We start from the raw sequence: 18,084 nt of genomic DNA on the forward strand, positions 1-18,084 counted from the left end.
CCTTACTAGTAAATGGCCTAGGCGCAGTCCCCTCTTCCACTGTCCCATCAAAAGCCTTTTTCTGCCTATGGTACAGGTGATCGCGCCTGAGCAACCTTTGGGTCCGCAAGTACACCTCTTTGTGAGAATGATCGAGACGCATGCTTGGCGTATCATCAATACAAATGGGGCATACTTTTTTCCCTTTGTTCTTAAACCCAGACAAGTTGTCATATGTAGGAAAATCATTAACGGTCCACATAAGAGCTGCACGCAATGTGAACCTCTCATTCGTATGAGCATCAAAAACGGAAACAACTTCGTCCCACATCTTTCTCAAATCATCAACAAGTGGCGCAAGATAAACATCTATGTCGTTTCTAGGTTGCCTTGGCCTCGTTATCAAAAGTGAAAGCATTACGTATTTCCGTTTTATGCACAACCAAAGAGCTGAGGCAAATTGTAGATCACTAAAAGTACCGGCCATGTGCTGTGTTGGGTACTAAGAGTGCCAAATGGATTCATCCCGTCCGTGCAAAAGCCAAGCCTTAAATTTCTGACTTCATCACCAAATTCCCCAAACTTCATATCAATGTTCTTCCATTGCAGGGAGTCGGCTAGATGCTTCAACATTCTGTTTTTCTTTCTTCCCTCTGCATGCCACCACAAGTTTTTAGCGTCTTTTGGTGTTGAGAATGGACGCTTAAACCTTGGAATAATGGGAAGATACCACAACACCTTAGCAGGAGGTCCCTTCGTACCAACATTGCAACTCATGCGCTTGTAGCGCGACTTCTTGCATCGTGGACACTCCTCCAATTGTTCATATTCATTTCGATAAAGAATAAATTCATTAGGACATGCATGTATCTTCTTATACTCCAAACCAGATGGACACATGAGCTTCTTTACGTAATAGTAAGACTTAGGAATTTCATTCCCGTCGAGCAACATCTCACTTAATGCGGTCAACGAAGAAGTAAAACTACTGTCCGTCCACCCATGCTTCGACTTAATGTTAAAAAGTGTTAGCAAGGCTGATAGTTTAGAGTAATTTTGCACCCAGGATACAAAGACTTTTTAGAAGCCTCCAATAATGACTCAAACACGTCACCCTCAACACCACGCATCATCTCATCCACCCCTTCATCCTCGACCTCATCCACCTGATCATCCTCAAATCCATCCTCATCACCATTATCAATAATATGTTCATCATTTCTGTATTCCTCGTCCACACGAATGGCATTGCTTCTATCATCATGCACATCATTCCCAAACATCCACAATGTACTCTCCTTCTTCACTATGCCAAATCCACACATGGTATTTAAGCCTAAACCCACGACAAAGTACATGATCTCTAATGATTTCAACACTAGGCGAAAACACGTAATCCGCACTGGTTCAAAACCCCCATTTCGCACCGGTTTTAGACCGGTCCTGATTTGGGGGGTGCTAAAACCCCAGACATTTCGCACCGGTTAAAAACCGGTGCGAAATCAGACTTTTAGCACCGGTTCTGATTAAGAACCGGTGCGAGAAACCACACTTTTTGCACCGATTTTAACTTGGAACCGGTGCCAAAAGTCCCTCCATTTCCATAATATCAATCTTCTCCATCAAAAACAATTCACTCTTTAAATACAAAACACCAATAATTACGATACAAAATAATACAGAACACTTACATAATTATAATACAAAATTCAGCAAAAATCAACCAACATGTTTTCACAGCACAAATTCAACCCAAACAGAAATACAACCAACCAACACAAATAAACCAACCAGTTTAACAACCAACACAACCAATTTTCAAATAACCTCACAAATCAATAGAGGGATTTTTTTCATAGCATACGAAGACAACACGTTGTTTTCAAAAAGTAAAAATTGCATTTTAAACAAAATCCTCTGGCCATTTACAACAACCTCAAACCCAATTTAACAGAGGCAAAAATCCTCATAATCCCATTACTTTCAAAATTATTCCGATTTCGATCGCAAATATGAATTCTATTTCATGAATTGTTGGCGCATCAAGACAACAACAGAACAAAACTCACGACCGGAAGAAACAATGATAAAATAGAACAGAAAACTACCTCGTAATTCGAAGATGTGTGTTTTTTCAACTGGGTCTGTTTACTGGGTTTGGAAGCTGTACAAGTCGATGATGTGTGAAGAACAGAAAACTACCTGCTAATTCAAAGATGTCGGCTTGTTTTTCAACTAGAAACTGGGTATGGAAGTTGTGAACATTTTCCCGCCAAAACGTCAACAAAGTAATGCCATCCCTCCAACAGATTGACAGAAGGGTGTCCCCACTTAGCATTACTCCAGAGTCCAGACACACTCAGCAACTTGACACATAGATGAATCCGACTCAGCAACTCAGGAAGTGAAAAACATTGATTTTATTTTCGAAATGCCATTGTGAGATACGCTTTTGTTTCTCACAATGAGTAACAGAGATTTCGCGCTAATTTTGTATCTATATATGAGCAAATAAGGATTGGTTATAAGCTAGCTGTGAGCTGGTATATACATTCTCTTGATAAGAGGTCTATATTCATTAAGATATTTCATCTAGTCTGATTTGTGTACTTAATTAGAAGTCCTTAATTTTTAAGAGCCCTTTCCCTAAATAATGCTACCAAAATATTTAATTCCACAAATGCTGTCACTTTTTTTTTATAAATTCCTATTTTACCGTCCATGTCACCGATTCAACCTCTTTTTTTTTTGGATTTTTATGAAAACCGCTACTTGAAGTGGCGGTTTACTAAGATAAAATGTTACTTGAAGTAGCGGTTTTTATCTCAGTAAACCGCCACTGTTTTAGGTATTTACAAAATAAAAAATAAAAATAAAAAAACTTATGAACGACCATTGAAGCACCTTTTGTATGTTGAATGCAAATTTCTACTGTTAATCTAACCATTGAAACACCTTTCTCCATTAAAGCAGCTTCTGTGGTAAGTTTTTATTTTTAATCATCGAATATCAACTTCCGTCAAATTCTCCTTCAATGTTCTCCTTGATATTAGAAATTGTATCAACCCCGAGTAAGAACTCAAAACTAATCGATTTGACCTTATCTTTGCCATAAACAATAATCCTCACAGTAATGGAAATCAGTAAACAGTCTGACATTTTCTACTGTAATCTGAATTTCTTATCTCCACTCTCAAATTCCTTCTGTGCTTCTTTAGGCGGCAGTAGTAATCTAGCCACCTGATCGTGCACAGATTATCACAGAGTCAGATTACCAGCACTACTACTTGCAGTTAATGTGTCAATAACATCGACTGCAAGTAATGGGTCCTTCAGAAGGTCCATTGCTGTTGGTCCATCGGGTGCAGGGGCAATACACTTATAAATCAACTGCTGCATCTGAGGGTCAGTTACTCTGAGTTCCCTAATTTGTACTTCCTTAGTCACCATCTGCGTCATGCTAATCCCAAACAAATATATATCACTCAAAATTGCTGGTGTACTCCCTGATTCAAAAATCTTTGCCATTCCTAAGTCTCCTAGTTTAATCGTGCTCATGTTACCTTTAATAAATACGTTAGTACACTTAACATCACGGTGAGTAATAGGCGGATTATGAGTATGAAGATAATGTAACGCGCTTAGAATTTGTCTACACAAATTCTTGATCGCCACATTACCCACAAGATTATGTACATGTTCCCTGCTGTAGTCTGTCAGATTTCCGGAAGACAATACTCAGTAATCATGTTGACGACTTTCTGGCGATCATCAATCCAATAATGGTAGCATTTTGTTATGTTTTCGTGGTCTAATGACTTCAATAGTTCAGCTTCTTTTCCTGGTGGTAATTCCAAGATATTTCAATGATAGTTCAATTATAAAAGTTGTGTACTGTATACGAATTTCCTATTCAACTACTTTATTTAGGCATTGTACGTACAATGTCATCAGTTTGTTCAATTGAGTAGCAATTGAATTATATTAACTAATCAAAGGCAATAATCTTTAATAAAAATTTATGTAGTACCAAAATCAATATCACAGTTAACTGACTAAGCAACAATGTTCTAATTTTATTCAAATCAAACTAGTAAAATCAAATTACAAACAAGAAAGCTGAATCAAGCACCCCCACCCCTCCTACACACCCTGACATGTATGACTAGAAGTCTAGATTCTCAACATTTTTCATACACTTTATTATGTAAACACTAACTACTATTACTACTTCGTAATATACCTTGAATCAAAGACATATTTGTACTACAGAAAATTCAAGAAAAGTCTTAATTTCATACTAAAGAATTGAATTGAATCCAATCGAGCCTCAGGTCTGCTTTGCGAGTTGATGACAGCTTCCTTAAGGACCCCAACCAGCTTGGATTTGGCCTGTAGTCTTGGCTTCCACACCGCCCTCATCATTAGTTGAAAGACACGGGTGCTTCAAGAATTCACTTGCGGCGGGTCTCTCATTTAGAGGCTTAACGCACCTTTCAATGAATTGCCTCAGTTGAAGATCATACAGTAGTTTCATTGCATCAGGGAAAATACAGGACTGAACCTTCTCATTAAAAGGGTGCTTCAAGAGAGCACTCGCCGTTGGTCTCTTAGACACCTTAGCCAGACACTTGATTGCAGTAACATTACTTGGTTCTTTATACACTTTTCCGATTTTCAGGTCCATATGGTAGTCCATTACGAACAATAAAACATTGCCTGTTTTTTTTCTCAAAAATCAGAAGAACCAAAATGGAGAATACGGTTGTCAGGCACCGTCGCCATCGAAACATATGTCTGGTCGACATGTTGTTTGGATCGCACTTCTACGACATTGTTACAAAAATACTCGGGTTGTTTTATGGGGATATGGACCTTTATTATGAGAAATCACATAGGAAGTGGGTAGATTCAACTTTTTTCGTTTAATTTCAAGATGCGGATTAATGGATCGCTAGATACCGCTACTGAATTAGCACTAGTTGATCAATATACAAATCTTGCACATTTATTCTTTATGAGAGGTGGTTCTAAGTCTACGAATGACACGGAGAAGGAAAAGACACCCGATGGTAATATGACGTCGTTCAACGATGCTTCTTTATGTGTCACACCAGCCTTACATGTTTCGGCCTCTCTCTTATCTTCATTGCGTGCTCCAATCTTTTGGCGCTTCTTTACGAGCTGCCGCAAATTTCGATATTTAACATCAGGTGTAGGTGTCGTTTCTTCGGGTATCTTTTCCTTCTCCGTGTCATTCGTAGACTTAGAACCACCTCTCATAAAGAATAAATGTGCAAGATTTGTATATTGATCAACTAGTGCTAATTCAGTAGCGGTATCTAGCGATCCATTAATCCGCATCTTGAAATTAAACGAAAAAAGTTGAATCTACCCCACTTCCTATGTGATTTCTCATAATAAAGGTCCATATCCCCATAAAACAACCCGAGTATTTTTGTAACAATGTCGTAGAAGTGCGATCCAAACAACATGTCGTCGTAGAAGTGCGATCCAAACAACATGTCGACCAGACATATGTTTCGATGGCGAAGGTGCCTGACAACCGTATTCTCCATTTTGGTTCTTCTGATTTTTGAGAAAAAAAAAAAGGCAATGTTTTATTGTTCGTAATGGACTACCATATGGACCAGAAAATCGGAAAGGCTTTACGAACATGAGAACACAGCAGGTATAAAAAAGATGCAAGAATTGTCATAACCACAAAAATTAAGGCGATGATTATTGTAGTAATTGTCTCACCAAACCAAAACCCAGAGTAACCCCCAAAAAACTGAGATACGAAGTAAATAAATTTCACATATCAGATTGGTGGTGCCACAAACTTCGATTTGAAGAATTTAGATCTGCGAAACCCAAAAGAAATAAGAACGCCAAAGAACCATACATACATGCTTAATTAATCAAGAAGACAAAAGAAATAAGAAATATTAAGATGTAAACAACAAAATTTAAATGGAATAGAATCATTCGACATGCAAATAGCCAAGTAGATCTACCAAAAATCATAGCAAAAAAACCCTAAACACAAAATTTTAACACGAAATCAAAAAGTTATCTCATAAAAGCAAAATATATATGAAATATAAAGTACCTTCAAGGTTCATTTATAAAAATTGCAAGAATTTAAACTTCACTGGTTGAAAAATCTCGCTGAAAACTTCAATAATTGAAAGAGAGCGAGCTGCATCAATGGAGTGCAGAAGGAATTGCGAAAACGAGAGGGAGATGCAAAAACGGAGAGGGAAAGCTGGGAGGAAGAGCAGGAGATGCGAAAATGGGAGGGAATTGAAAGAGAAAACTTTGAAGCTTTTACAATGGACGAGAAAGAGCTCAAGAGTCGTTTCAGTGGAAGAGTTAGACGAAGACAGAGAGGGAGTTAAGACATAAAGATGATGAAACAAAGTTAGGGTTCTACAATGAAAGAAACTCCTAGAGCGTGGAAGAGTATTAAGAGATATCAAAATCTGAAAATTCAAATTTTTTAGATGAAATTTTTATTAGCATATAGAAATATTAACACATTGTGGGGATTACTGCAAGATCTAAAGAGGGAAAATCAAAAATAGCACAAAGATCTTCTCGCAGGGGCTAATTTTATCATTGCCTAGTTTAAAACAATGAGTGTTAGGGTCCCAATATTTTATGGCAATATGAAGAAAATCACTATCAAGATCTACCCCTTTAATGCTTAATAAACCACCCATGTTGAGAAAATCAAGCTATTTCCTCTCACTAATGGTCAAAGACCGACACCACTCACGGGTGATCTCACATAAACTTCTAGACATGATTACTAAACTATGAAAACTAGAAAGACTAATGACTCGAATTATGCAGAATATAGCGTTTTCGGGGGCTTTTTATAAGCAAAATTGAAGCAGAAATTGAATTTTATTCGGACTGAAATTTCCCAGATTTATCACGCCGCGGCAAAGTCATAGCGCCGCGACAAGCCTATCGCGTCGCGATAAAACCTGACGTTCGCGACAACTAACGCACCTTGATTAATCCATTGATTTGATTTTGACTCGGATTTGTACTTTGATTCTTTCTGCATTTCATCCAATTTTTCTCACTTTTTCTACATATAAGTCACCTTTACCTATTATGGCCCAACATTTTGAGTTAATCCTTATTGATTTGGAAATATCTTTTATGAAACTCGAGTTAGTTAATTCTAAAACTATTTTTTGCCTTATTTCTTTTTTTCATTTTTTCTTTTGGGGGAGAAAGTCAGAAACTATCCAATGATAATAAAAATGATGAAATTTTTGCGCAAAATTTATCACAAATTCACACACGCACATGCACATAAATAGTTGTAAAAAATTAAAAAAAAAAGACTAAATAGATAAAGTCTAGTGTATACATAAGTCTAGTACGTAAATAAAAGTCAATAAAATGTACAATACATAAGTAAAGTCCAAAATAGTCCAAGACAAGGAAATGCAGAACAGCTATGGCGCTGGAGGACGCAGATCTCGAGGAATTCCCATCGTGTCATAAAAAATTGCAGACCGTGGGGTCAACCCCTGACCAGAATCAGCATCACTGGTCGTGGGGATCATGATCGTAGGACCGGTCCACTTATTACCCCATTGAGGTTCGTACTGCTGAAAACTCCCACCAGCAAAAGGGGTAGACACAGGCTACTGCGATGGCGAGCCAACCTCATACGTCCAACTGCTGAACTAAGATGACGAACCAGCTGCAAACGCGTCTGGGACCACATGAGGTTGTAGCACCAAAGTGCCAAATCCAGATGGAATCATATTTGACGACGAAAAAATTATCACAATCATTAGCTGCCGCTTGGCCAGACACCTCCCGCCTGCCTAGGATCTCCATCAAGGTAAGCCGACGCCTCACTCCACCTCTCTCAAGCCCTTTGGCCTCGGACGAGTACGTGGCCGAGGACCAGGCTGAAACAAAACTAAAGAGATACAAGTCAGTTATCGACAGAACGAAAAACAAATAAAAAGAAAAATGCATAACGACATACCGGCGCAACATCCCCCGCATGTCGACACGACGCTCCGTGACTCAACCTCACCAGCTGTTAACATGATATATGCGAACAAAAGAGGAAACAAAAACTCAGCTAGTTTTGAGAACGAGGTATAGACCACTCCACCAATCGCCATTCCTCAGGGGCTAGGGGCTGGAGGGATCATCTCCTCGATAGGACCATGAACCCCTGATACTGAATAAACATGCGCGGGGGCTCGAACTCCTCAAGCTTGTCTGACTCCTATAAAAACAAACCAACGATTAAACGCTGTTGGGGCTAAAGAAAGATGAAATGACTTGTAAAAAATTCACAAAACTTCTCCTCACGGTAAGGTGCGCTAGGTAGACGAGGAAGTAGCGCCTCTACATAAGAACGGTCGGAGTAGATATGTCTCCGCCAGTCCTCGCCTATAACGCCATCGGCGGCCTGCACCCGGTGTTGGGTTTCGTAGTGTCAAACACTACGCGGAATAAAACCCTCCAAAAATCTGCACACAAATTAAAGTAACTAAACATGCATATTAGTCAACAATCACATATTTAATTAACAAGGAGAGAGAGAAAAACGATCATACCCTTGATGCGTGCTTCGCTCCTTTTAAACCTCGAACTTGAAAGCGCAGAGCTTCGCAAATGTGCAAGCCTCCTATGGCTCTCACCCTTGAGACCCGACCCGAACAACCCTTACCCCGAAGCTTAGTTAGGGATAGATAAAAGACCTTATAGTATTAGAACGAAAGTGTTCTCGATTTTGGAGATCCTTTCAACTCAAGCTTAGTTGGGTGTGACCCGAAGGGTTCAGTCAAGATTAAGTTGTAATATTAATTAGGCATTAATATTACTGATCAGAAGCGGCCTCCAGCTAGGCATTCCGATCACTTGACCTCAATAATTAGCTTTCGAATAATTTCGAACCCTCTATCGGAATAATACACTTGTTTGAAGAATACCATTCCTTTCAATCTCCAAGTTGCTATTAGTGTATAGCATATTTCCTATATCACTTAATGTCTCTTCATGAACTATAAGGTAAGATTCTTCGTCATCCTTATTACGTCTAGAAGTGTTTCTCGATTTTCGAGTTTGACTGTCAACAAGCAGATGATTTCTAAGATCCATTTGACCACGACCATGCATTTTTCATAGTCTCGCTCTTCGAAGGCCTTGTAAACAACAAAGACATGTTCCCTATTGTTAATAGGGGGATATTCCCAGTCTTACATGGTTAGGTTCTCTTACTAAAAGGACCTAGTCGCACAAGTGTTGCCGTTATAATCCCCATTTACGGACGTTTGACAACACCAAAACGGACTAGTACTCAAACAAGAGAACTTACACTAATCATGGTCGAGGAAAGAGGTTTCTGATAGCTATAATGAGTGATATACTTATGACGATTGTCAAATCTCTTAAAGTATTCTCATAGGTCGATCCGGTATAGTTCCAAATTAATACCTGTGCAAATGATTTATGGCAATGATGTCCTTGAAGCACAAGAAATGGTGTTATACCTCATACTAATCACAAATCTCACGCGGTCATTAGTCGTCCAACCTTCTAATGACCTCGATTAGGGATGATTTTATATGATATTCAACGTTCACTTAATTGGTGTTTCGTTATCCAAGACATGGCCTTGATACCCTATTTTGAATGTTCAAATCGAATGGACTCATTATTTAATTCTAAACCACAATTAAATAGAAATGGAATAATTATCACAGAAAAATTAAATTACTCCATAAAATGAATGGTTTTAACTTGGTGTTTTACATTAATATCTCCACAACTTAATTAAAACACACAAATAAGGAACTCAAATCCAATCTCCAATGTGCTTGTTGTGTTTCACTTGAGGCAAAGGTTTAGTGAGTGGATCGGCTACATTGTCATCCGTTCCAATCTTGCAAATTCTGATTTCACCCTTGGAATTCCATTCCCTTATCATGTGAAATCTCCTCATGACATGTTTGACTTTCTAATGCTCCCTTGGCTCCCTGACCTGAGCAATAGCCCCACTATTATCATAGTAGAAGTCTATTGGTCCGTTTATTGAGGGGACAACACCAAGTTCACCAACGATATTACGAATCCAAACTTCCCTCTTAGCTGCTTCTGAAGCTGCCAAGTATTTGACTTCAGTTGTTAGGTCTGCAGTTGTGCTTTGCTTAGCACTCTTCCAACTAAACGCTCCTCCATTGAGACAGAACATGTATCCTGATTGTGACTTGAAGTCGTCTCTATCAGTCTGGAAGCTTGCGTCGGTATAACCTTCAACAGCCAAATCATTACTCCCACCATAGACCAGAAATTTATCCTTGTTCCTTTTCAGGTACTTTAGGATATTCTTGGCCGCAGTCCAATGCGCCTCTCCTGGGTCTGATTAGTATCGGCTTATAGCACTTATGGAATACGATACATCTGGCCTAGTACATATCACGTCATACATGATTGATCCAATAAGCGAAGCATATGGAACTAGACTCATCCTCTCTCGCTCATCACGTGCCTTTGGACACTGTTTCTTGCTGAGAGTTATGCCATGTGACATGGGTAGGTGGCCTCTCTTGGCTTCCCCCATGTTCAATGGTGCTAGTACCTTATCAATATAAGTACTTTGGATCAATCCAATCACCCTTTTAGATCTACCCCAATAGATCTTGATGTCCAATATGTACTGTGCCTCTCCCAAGTCCTTCATTGAAAAATACTTTCCAAGCCAAGTCTTTACAGACTCCAATATTGGAATGTTGTTTCCAATGAGAAATATGCCATCGACATATAAGACAAGGAATGTGATGTCACTCCCACTGACCTTCTTGTAAACACAAGACTCATCTGGATTCTTGATAAAACCAAACTTACTATGGCTTCATCGAATCGCATATTCCAACTTCTACTTCCCTACTTTAATCCATAAATGGATTTCTTAAGCTTGCATACCTTCCCAGCATTATTTGGATCAACAAAACCTTCCGGCTGTGTCATGTACACAATATCTTCCTAAATCCCATTAAGGAAGGCGATTTTGACGTCCATTTACCATATCTCATAATCATAATATCCAACAATTGCTAGGATTATCCGAACAGACTTAAGCATGTGACAGGCAAAAGTCGTAACACCTAATCAAAAGTAATTTCTAAAATCACTAACTAAAATAGATAGGGAAGTAGGGTCGAATCCACAAGGAAACAATGTTCTTTTATTCCTAATAAATTATTATAATCTAAATTATCACGAAACAAGTAAGAATTGTGAGAGTTATACTAAAGGCTATAATTAAACTAAGGGAATAATCATTAATAAAAAGCCGAGGGTCATAGGTTCACCAATAATTAATATTCTGGGATAAAACATAACAACCAATTATCAATGCATAAATTAACCAGATTATAAAGGGCTTTCACTATGCATTATAATCATAGAATTTATCTATCGGTATTATATCGCATCTCTCAAATCTTGACTTATCATTTATAAATTAATCTGCCTATTGAAACTAAGCCCAAATATCAATTCTCATATGTCGAATCTCAAATCAATATTGCATAACTTATATAATTAAACCTATAAAAATTAATAGGAAATTAACCCAAAACACACTAGTAGAAAAAATGAAGTAGGCACCCCCCCTTTAGCACCGATTCTTGAAAACCGGTGCCAACAGAATGGGTGGGATTGAAAAAAATCAGTTTTGGCACCGATTCCAACCAAACCGGTGCCAAATCATGTAGTTAGCACCGGTTCAAACCGGTGCCAATTTATTAAAAAAATAAAAAAAAAGTTAGGAATTGATTTGGCACCGGTTCGCCTTAAACCGGTGCCAACTATGGTAATTAGCACCGGTTCAAACCGGTGCCATTTTTTAAAAAAACCCGGCCAACACTCAACCTCAACGTCTTTCTTCGTTTCTTTCATGCTTTTCATTTCCCTCGTTTTTTCCCTCTTCTCTTAGCTTCCACCATCTCCTAGCTAGGTTTCCATTACTCCATTGAAGTGGTGTCCGAGCTTTCTCACTTCCATTGAAGCAGTTGCCGCACCACCTTCTCACTCCGTAGCGTATCTCTCATCCATTTGGGTGTCGCGTGTCCTTTTCATTCACCATTGACGTGGAGACTGAGCGTTCCAGCTCCATTGAAGCAGCTTCGAGGTAAGCACCATTCGCAAACTACCGAACTCCTTCGCAATTTAGTGTTTTTCGTAGATTTGATTTTTAGTTTAGTAATTATAATGGTTCTTGTAATTTAGGTTTTGTCATTGACTTGTGGGTTGTGAGGGAGCAGGGATGTTTGGGTTAATTTGGTGGTTGGGCTGTGGTGGTATTTGGTGGATGAAATAGGGATTGTTGCTGTGGAAGATTGTCGCTGTGGTGGTTGATTTGAGGTTGGGCTGTGGTGGTTAAGCAGCTTTAAGCCATCACCGTTCTTCATTTTAGAAGAAGTTGATGCTGCTCTAGATAATTTTTGTTTGCCAAGGTTGCTGGATTCATCCGGTGAAAATCATGTGGAGGTGGTCGACTTGACCAGGATGCTGATGGGGGCTGTGATTTCCAAAGTATTGTGATATCACTCAAGGACTGCATCTGCAATTGCCAATGTGTGTGCTCAATGTATTAATGTTTGATTCTTGTTCATATGTATTTGAATGAACGTTAATGTACCAAACAAACCATGAAATACTTACTAACTTTTGTTTTTTTGTTTTGTTTATTCTATTTGTTTTTGTATAGATTCATATGTGAATTGAAGCACAAGTTTATAATCTTGAAGACTTCACATTAGCTCAAGTGCGAAGTTAGAAACAATACATCCATTGTACTTGCTATATTGGTATGAATTATACACTTTACTAATAAGCTATATTTCTTTCTCTTTATTGTTTTAATAAAAGTTTTTTCATGCTATTACGACTTGTGTATTATTTAATGACAAATAAATACAACAATATATGAAATGCTTGCATCATCATATGCCTAGATACCCGTTCAAGGCTTTCTCATTAGGAGAAAGTCTTGAATAGTCTTCGGTTGGGACTGTTCTTGAATGTTTACTCTCACTTAGGTGGTGAATGTATGTCTTTTTTTTCGATTTTAAGGAACATCTTGGCTTACCATTTCCTCACCAGGTTCTCTAGGTACATATGTGGGTAAGTTATTACCTACATCGTGTACTTGGAGAACTAGGGGGAAATGCTGTCGGATTTTCCTTATAATTGGAAGTCGACATACATTCACTAATGAGATTACACGTTCAAGGATGGGTTAGGTTGGAGTGATAAGGACCCTTTGGAAGCATATATTCATTTTTGTATCTATATGAATGTTATATGCATGGTGTGTGTTTGAATTTGATTTACATATATAATAAATGTAGCAATTATACAGTATTCGTAATATCTTGCCATGTTTAGAGACAATTTACTTAATGGAGAAGGATCGTGGCTGGATGTATGGTAGACGTGATACATTGGAATTCTTTGATGGGGTTCAAGAGTTTTGCGAGAGGGCTTCATCCTTGTGTTGATTGTATGGTGTGTGTTTGAATTTGATTTACATATATAATAAATGTAGCAATTATACAGTATTCGTAATATCTTGCCATGTTTAGAGACAATTTACTTAATGGAGAAGGATCGTGGCTGGATGTATGGTAGACGTGATACAGTGGAATTCTTTGATGGGGTTCAAGAGTTTTGCGAGAGGGCTTCATCCTTGTGTTGATTGTAATAATGTGAAGGTGGTCACACTAGTAGAAAAAATGAATAAGGCACCGCAGCTTTCACACCGGTTTTTGAAAACCGGTGTTAAAAGAAATTGGCGGGATTGAGGGAAAGAGTTTTCGCACCGGTTAACCGGTGCGAAAAGTGAGTTAATCGCACCGGTTCTTACAAAACCGGTGCGAAAACTTTTGTTAAATTAAAAAAAAACCCGGTTATAATTTAATTTTCTTTCTCTCTGGAAACCCCTCGATCTTTCCTCCTCTCTCATTCTCTCTCCTCCATTGAAGCGTACTCATCTGCCTCTCTCTCCTTTCCTTTCTTCTCCTTTTCTATCGGCTATGCACCCTTCCCCGGTTTCATTGTGGATCTCTTCAGTTGTGCTCCATCAATCAAGGTTTTCCTCTTTCTTCTTTTTCAGTTGTATTCGATCTTAGGGTTTTGTTTGTTTTTAAACTTGAGGTGTTTTTTAGGGTTTTGTTTGGCGGTGGTGGCTATGGTGGCCTTATTCGACCTAAAATCGTTGGCTTCATCTTCTTTTGTCAAAAACTCTTCATGGTGGGTTCGGCTATTGCGTAATTGCGAATACTCTTCCTTTTTTCAGGGTTTGTAATGAAATCATTGGTTTTGTTTGTGTTTTTTTGATGAAATTATCTTATGGGTTGTTATGTTTTGATGTTTTTTTTATGGGTATCTTCTTTTTTCCTGTTTTTTCTCCTTAATCTGATTATGGTTTGATTAATATGATTGTTGGACCTTAAATTTTTGGTTTGTAATGTTTTGCTTTGATTTCATCTTATAGTGTTAAGAAATCCTGCAAATTTCGGAAGAAAATTTGTAATTTCATGAATATCATCAACATTAGCATAAGTTTGAATTCAATAGAGTTTCGATCTTGGTATTAAAATGCCTTAATTTCTGTTGCAAGAATCTAATTGGGTATGTTTGGAGATTGGGGGTTCTTGTGCTCTGCATTGGATTTTTTTTTAGTAATTAATTTGAGTAGGAATTTTATTTTTAATAATGGAGTGTTGGTTTTTGGAATCAGGACCCAATTTCCTTGTTTGATAGCGTTTTGAAACTAAAAGGCTGCAGCAACCTATTATACCTTGATTAGGGTTTTGAATTTTTTTATGTTTGTATTAAGTGGTCTAAATTTGCTCATGTATTGGTTTTTGGCTTAATTTTGGTGAGTAATTGTTGAACTTTGTAACAAGGGGAAGTTAGTGGCTTAGGTTTTCAAAAGCATGTTGTAAATGAACGAAGTGAGAATACGACTGCTAGGTTAAAATTCTGTTCTATGGCTGAAGTTTATGATTATTATAAAACGTTTTGGACAGAAAGACGAGAACTTAGTTTAAATTTTAAGAAGTTTTTCAATTCTTATTGGAAATTTACTACCCTTTCTGCTCAACTTTTCTTTCCTATATCGAGATAGTTAAATGATTTATGGTGGCAAGGGCAAGGATATGGGGCACTCAGGAAGTCTGTACTATTTAGTTTGAGTACTTGTAGAGGCTACTTTAGTATTTGTCTACACTTAATGGGGTCTAGAACTTGTTTTTAGCTGCTTGCTATGTTGTTAGTGGGGTAGCATTGGGGTCTTAATCCTAGTAGCAAGCACTGATTACATTTTATAGTTTGACTTATTTCCTCATACTTCATCGATATACATGGTTTAGGAAGATCTGGATTAGATGTCCACCAAAAGACTTTAATATTAATCTCTACATAATCTTAAACAAGGAAAGCTTATGACATTACTAATGAAATCTCAGACATGGTAGCTTAAGTTGATTAGTGGAGGTTCTTATATTAATTTGGCTTACCATTATGTTCAAATAGAATTATGCATTTTGTTTTCTGATTTACAAATCCAAAGGAGCCTTACATTTCACCCCAGATAGTCCTATTTTCTGTATGTGCTGATGATGATACTGTATAAAAATTTCAAAAAAAGTGTATGTTCTAATAGGAGAAATAAGGTCTTTAAGCCTAATTAAGTACACTCATTTATATGTGCCAAGTATAATGACTGTTAATTAGAGTATAAATTTTGAGTTTAATTATCGAACTTATATGCGGAAACCTCACTCAAAATCTGAGGTGGACGGTAAAATCAAGGGAACTAAAGGAGAAAAGGTAAAAAAAAAATCAACTTTGCCGCAAGAAAAAGTAAGCACTGATGCAAATGGAGAGAAAAATAAGAAGACACGGAAGCGAAAGCAGGCAAATGGCCTCCGATTTGAAGCAGAGATGGAAAAGTTGGATGGTGTTTCAACAAGAAAGCAGTAGAGGAAGAAAGAGTAAGTGTGTGTGTGTGTATTTTTATTTTATTTTTATTTTTTTTATTTTTTATGTTGGTTCTTGTTTGTTTATTTGTTTTTGTACTCAAACAGAGTTGGATTGTTGTATTTGTCATTGCGAGTGGTCGAGTCAGAGGAAACAATCTAGGCTCATTTTGTGTCTGAAAAACAAATTTATGATGTGGCTCGGTCCAAACTTTAACTTCAAGCAGCAAATTTTCTTGATTTGATGTGGGTATTATTAGACCATTATTAGTCATTAACTTTGATTGAAAGGGCAGGGAGCATTGGCTTGTATGTCTGCATTGTTGAAGTTGTACTATAATAACTCATATATTAGTGCCATAAATATGTGATGAATTGTCTATATATGTTTGAAACTAGGTTGGTTTTTATGACTTGGGAAAAACCTAACTAAGTTTCTTAGACTAAAACTTGGATTCGAGTATGTTGATTGTGATGACTTAAAGCTCAAAACTATAGAAGAAAATTGGATTTCAGGTTTAAAAGATTTCTTTGATTATTTGATGATATCTGTGTCAATTATCTTTACTGTGATGTAGTGTAACTTTTTTGGTAAGTTTAAACTTGATGCCTCATAAGGCTTAATCTATGATTTGGGTTGTGTTGTTTCAAATTAAGCTTTCTTTTCAGGTTTGATCATCTTTCCTAAATGGCATCAGCAGCCTCTATAGCCTTTATGTCATATTCTGATTGCTGCCAGGGTATCCAGCTACAAAAGGACAGATTTCCAATTGCATATATACCTCAGGGAGCATCGCTACTGCCAGCCTTGTCTTTCCTATCTCTACACCATCGAAATCACCAGCGAAATCATATAGGGCTTCTCAGAGCTACACGACGCCCTCCGGTAGTCTGTGCACGCCACCCCAAGAGTAAATACTTACCCCAAGGTCAAAGTTAGCCATCAATCAATCAATTATCAAGTTAGCCATTGCTGTAATTTTATCTTTGAAAGTGTAATTTTTAGAGTTAATGCTGTCAATAAAACATACGTTGTATTTAGCACATTAATGGTTAGAATTACCAACTTGGACTAAAATTAGGCAGCTGATGAGGACTAAGGATATTTATCTGATGGTTAGAATATTAGATTGGGCTTGCAGTACTATAGTGGGATTATCTGAGCTAAGTGCAATATTGGAAACGATGAATTGTTGTTCATTAGGGACCTGCTGCAAAATAAAATCTGGTCACGGTATATTTATATTTATCACACCCTTAATTCAAAGGAATTTAAGCTATGAGCTGTAAGGTCTTAGTGTCGTCTGTGCTTCTGGCTATGCCTGTGTTTGGAGTCTTTGGACCTTGGAAGAACCAGGAAACGTGTTGTAGTCTTATATCAAGATACGTGAATCTTAGTTCTTAGGTGCCTCTTAGACAGGAGCCCTGGGCAACAATTGTTTGTTCTTGAGCAGTTCGGCTCTGGGCATGCTATCAGCCTTCATTAGCCGGCCATCTTCAACTACAAACATAGGATTTTACAACTTTATTATTGGCTTAATCACCTAGGCTAGTTTCTCTAATTTCCTATCAGAGTTTTTGGTTTAAAGTCAGGGAAACCAATAGACTGTTTACTGATGTTATTTCATATCGTGCAGATTGTGACAACATTTGGATTCCCATACAGTAAAATGTTCATATTGTGCAGATTGTGACAGTAAAGGTTTATCCCTAATCAACAAGTCTTGGATGCTGTAAATTTAAAAGGACTCCTCCTTACCATGCTCTCAGGCTTTGTTAGACAAAATCAATGCAGTATGCTACATTAGAATGGACAGAAAACTAAACAAAGCTATGCTATATTTTTTTAGTTTTTTAAAGTGTAATATTACAAGTTATTGAAGAAAATATATGTGTTTTATGTATATTATGATTATATATAAGTATTTGGTACAATTTAAGTGGAAAAAATGCAAAAAAAAAAAAAAAATTATTTTTTTAGGCAATTTTAGCATCGATTTTGGAAAAGAACCGGTGCTAAAAAAAATTTAAATTTTTTTTGGAAGCCAAACACAATCCTTCA

General features: G+C 37.5%; 2 long non-coding RNA genes across 2 annotated transcripts; one reads left to right on the plus strand and one right to left on the minus strand.

Annotated features, from left to right (window-relative positions):
- Positions 1-4,026: 4,026 nt before the first annotated feature.
- Positions 4,027-6,685, minus strand: LOC110696479. Its single transcript, XR_002506292.1, has 2 exons — positions 6,095-6,685; positions 4,027-5,846 (listed from the first exon to the last, which is right to left on the minus strand). It is a non-coding gene; the product is annotated as an uncharacterized LOC110696479 (long non-coding RNA).
- A 7,216-nt stretch (positions 6,686-13,901) lies between these two features.
- On the plus strand, positions 13,902-17,268 carry LOC110696480. Its single transcript, XR_002506293.1, has 3 exons — positions 13,902-14,128; positions 14,205-16,037; positions 16,692-17,268. It is a non-coding gene; the product is annotated as an uncharacterized LOC110696480 (long non-coding RNA).
- The last annotated feature ends 816 nt before the right edge of the window (positions 17,269-18,084 follow it).

Source organism: Chenopodium quinoa, unplaced genomic scaffold, assembly GCF_001683475.1.
Source record: "Chenopodium quinoa cultivar QQ74 unplaced genomic scaffold, ASM168347v1, whole genome shotgun sequence".
Lineage (NCBI taxonomy): Eukaryota > Viridiplantae > Streptophyta > Magnoliopsida > Caryophyllales > Amaranthaceae > Chenopodium > Chenopodium quinoa.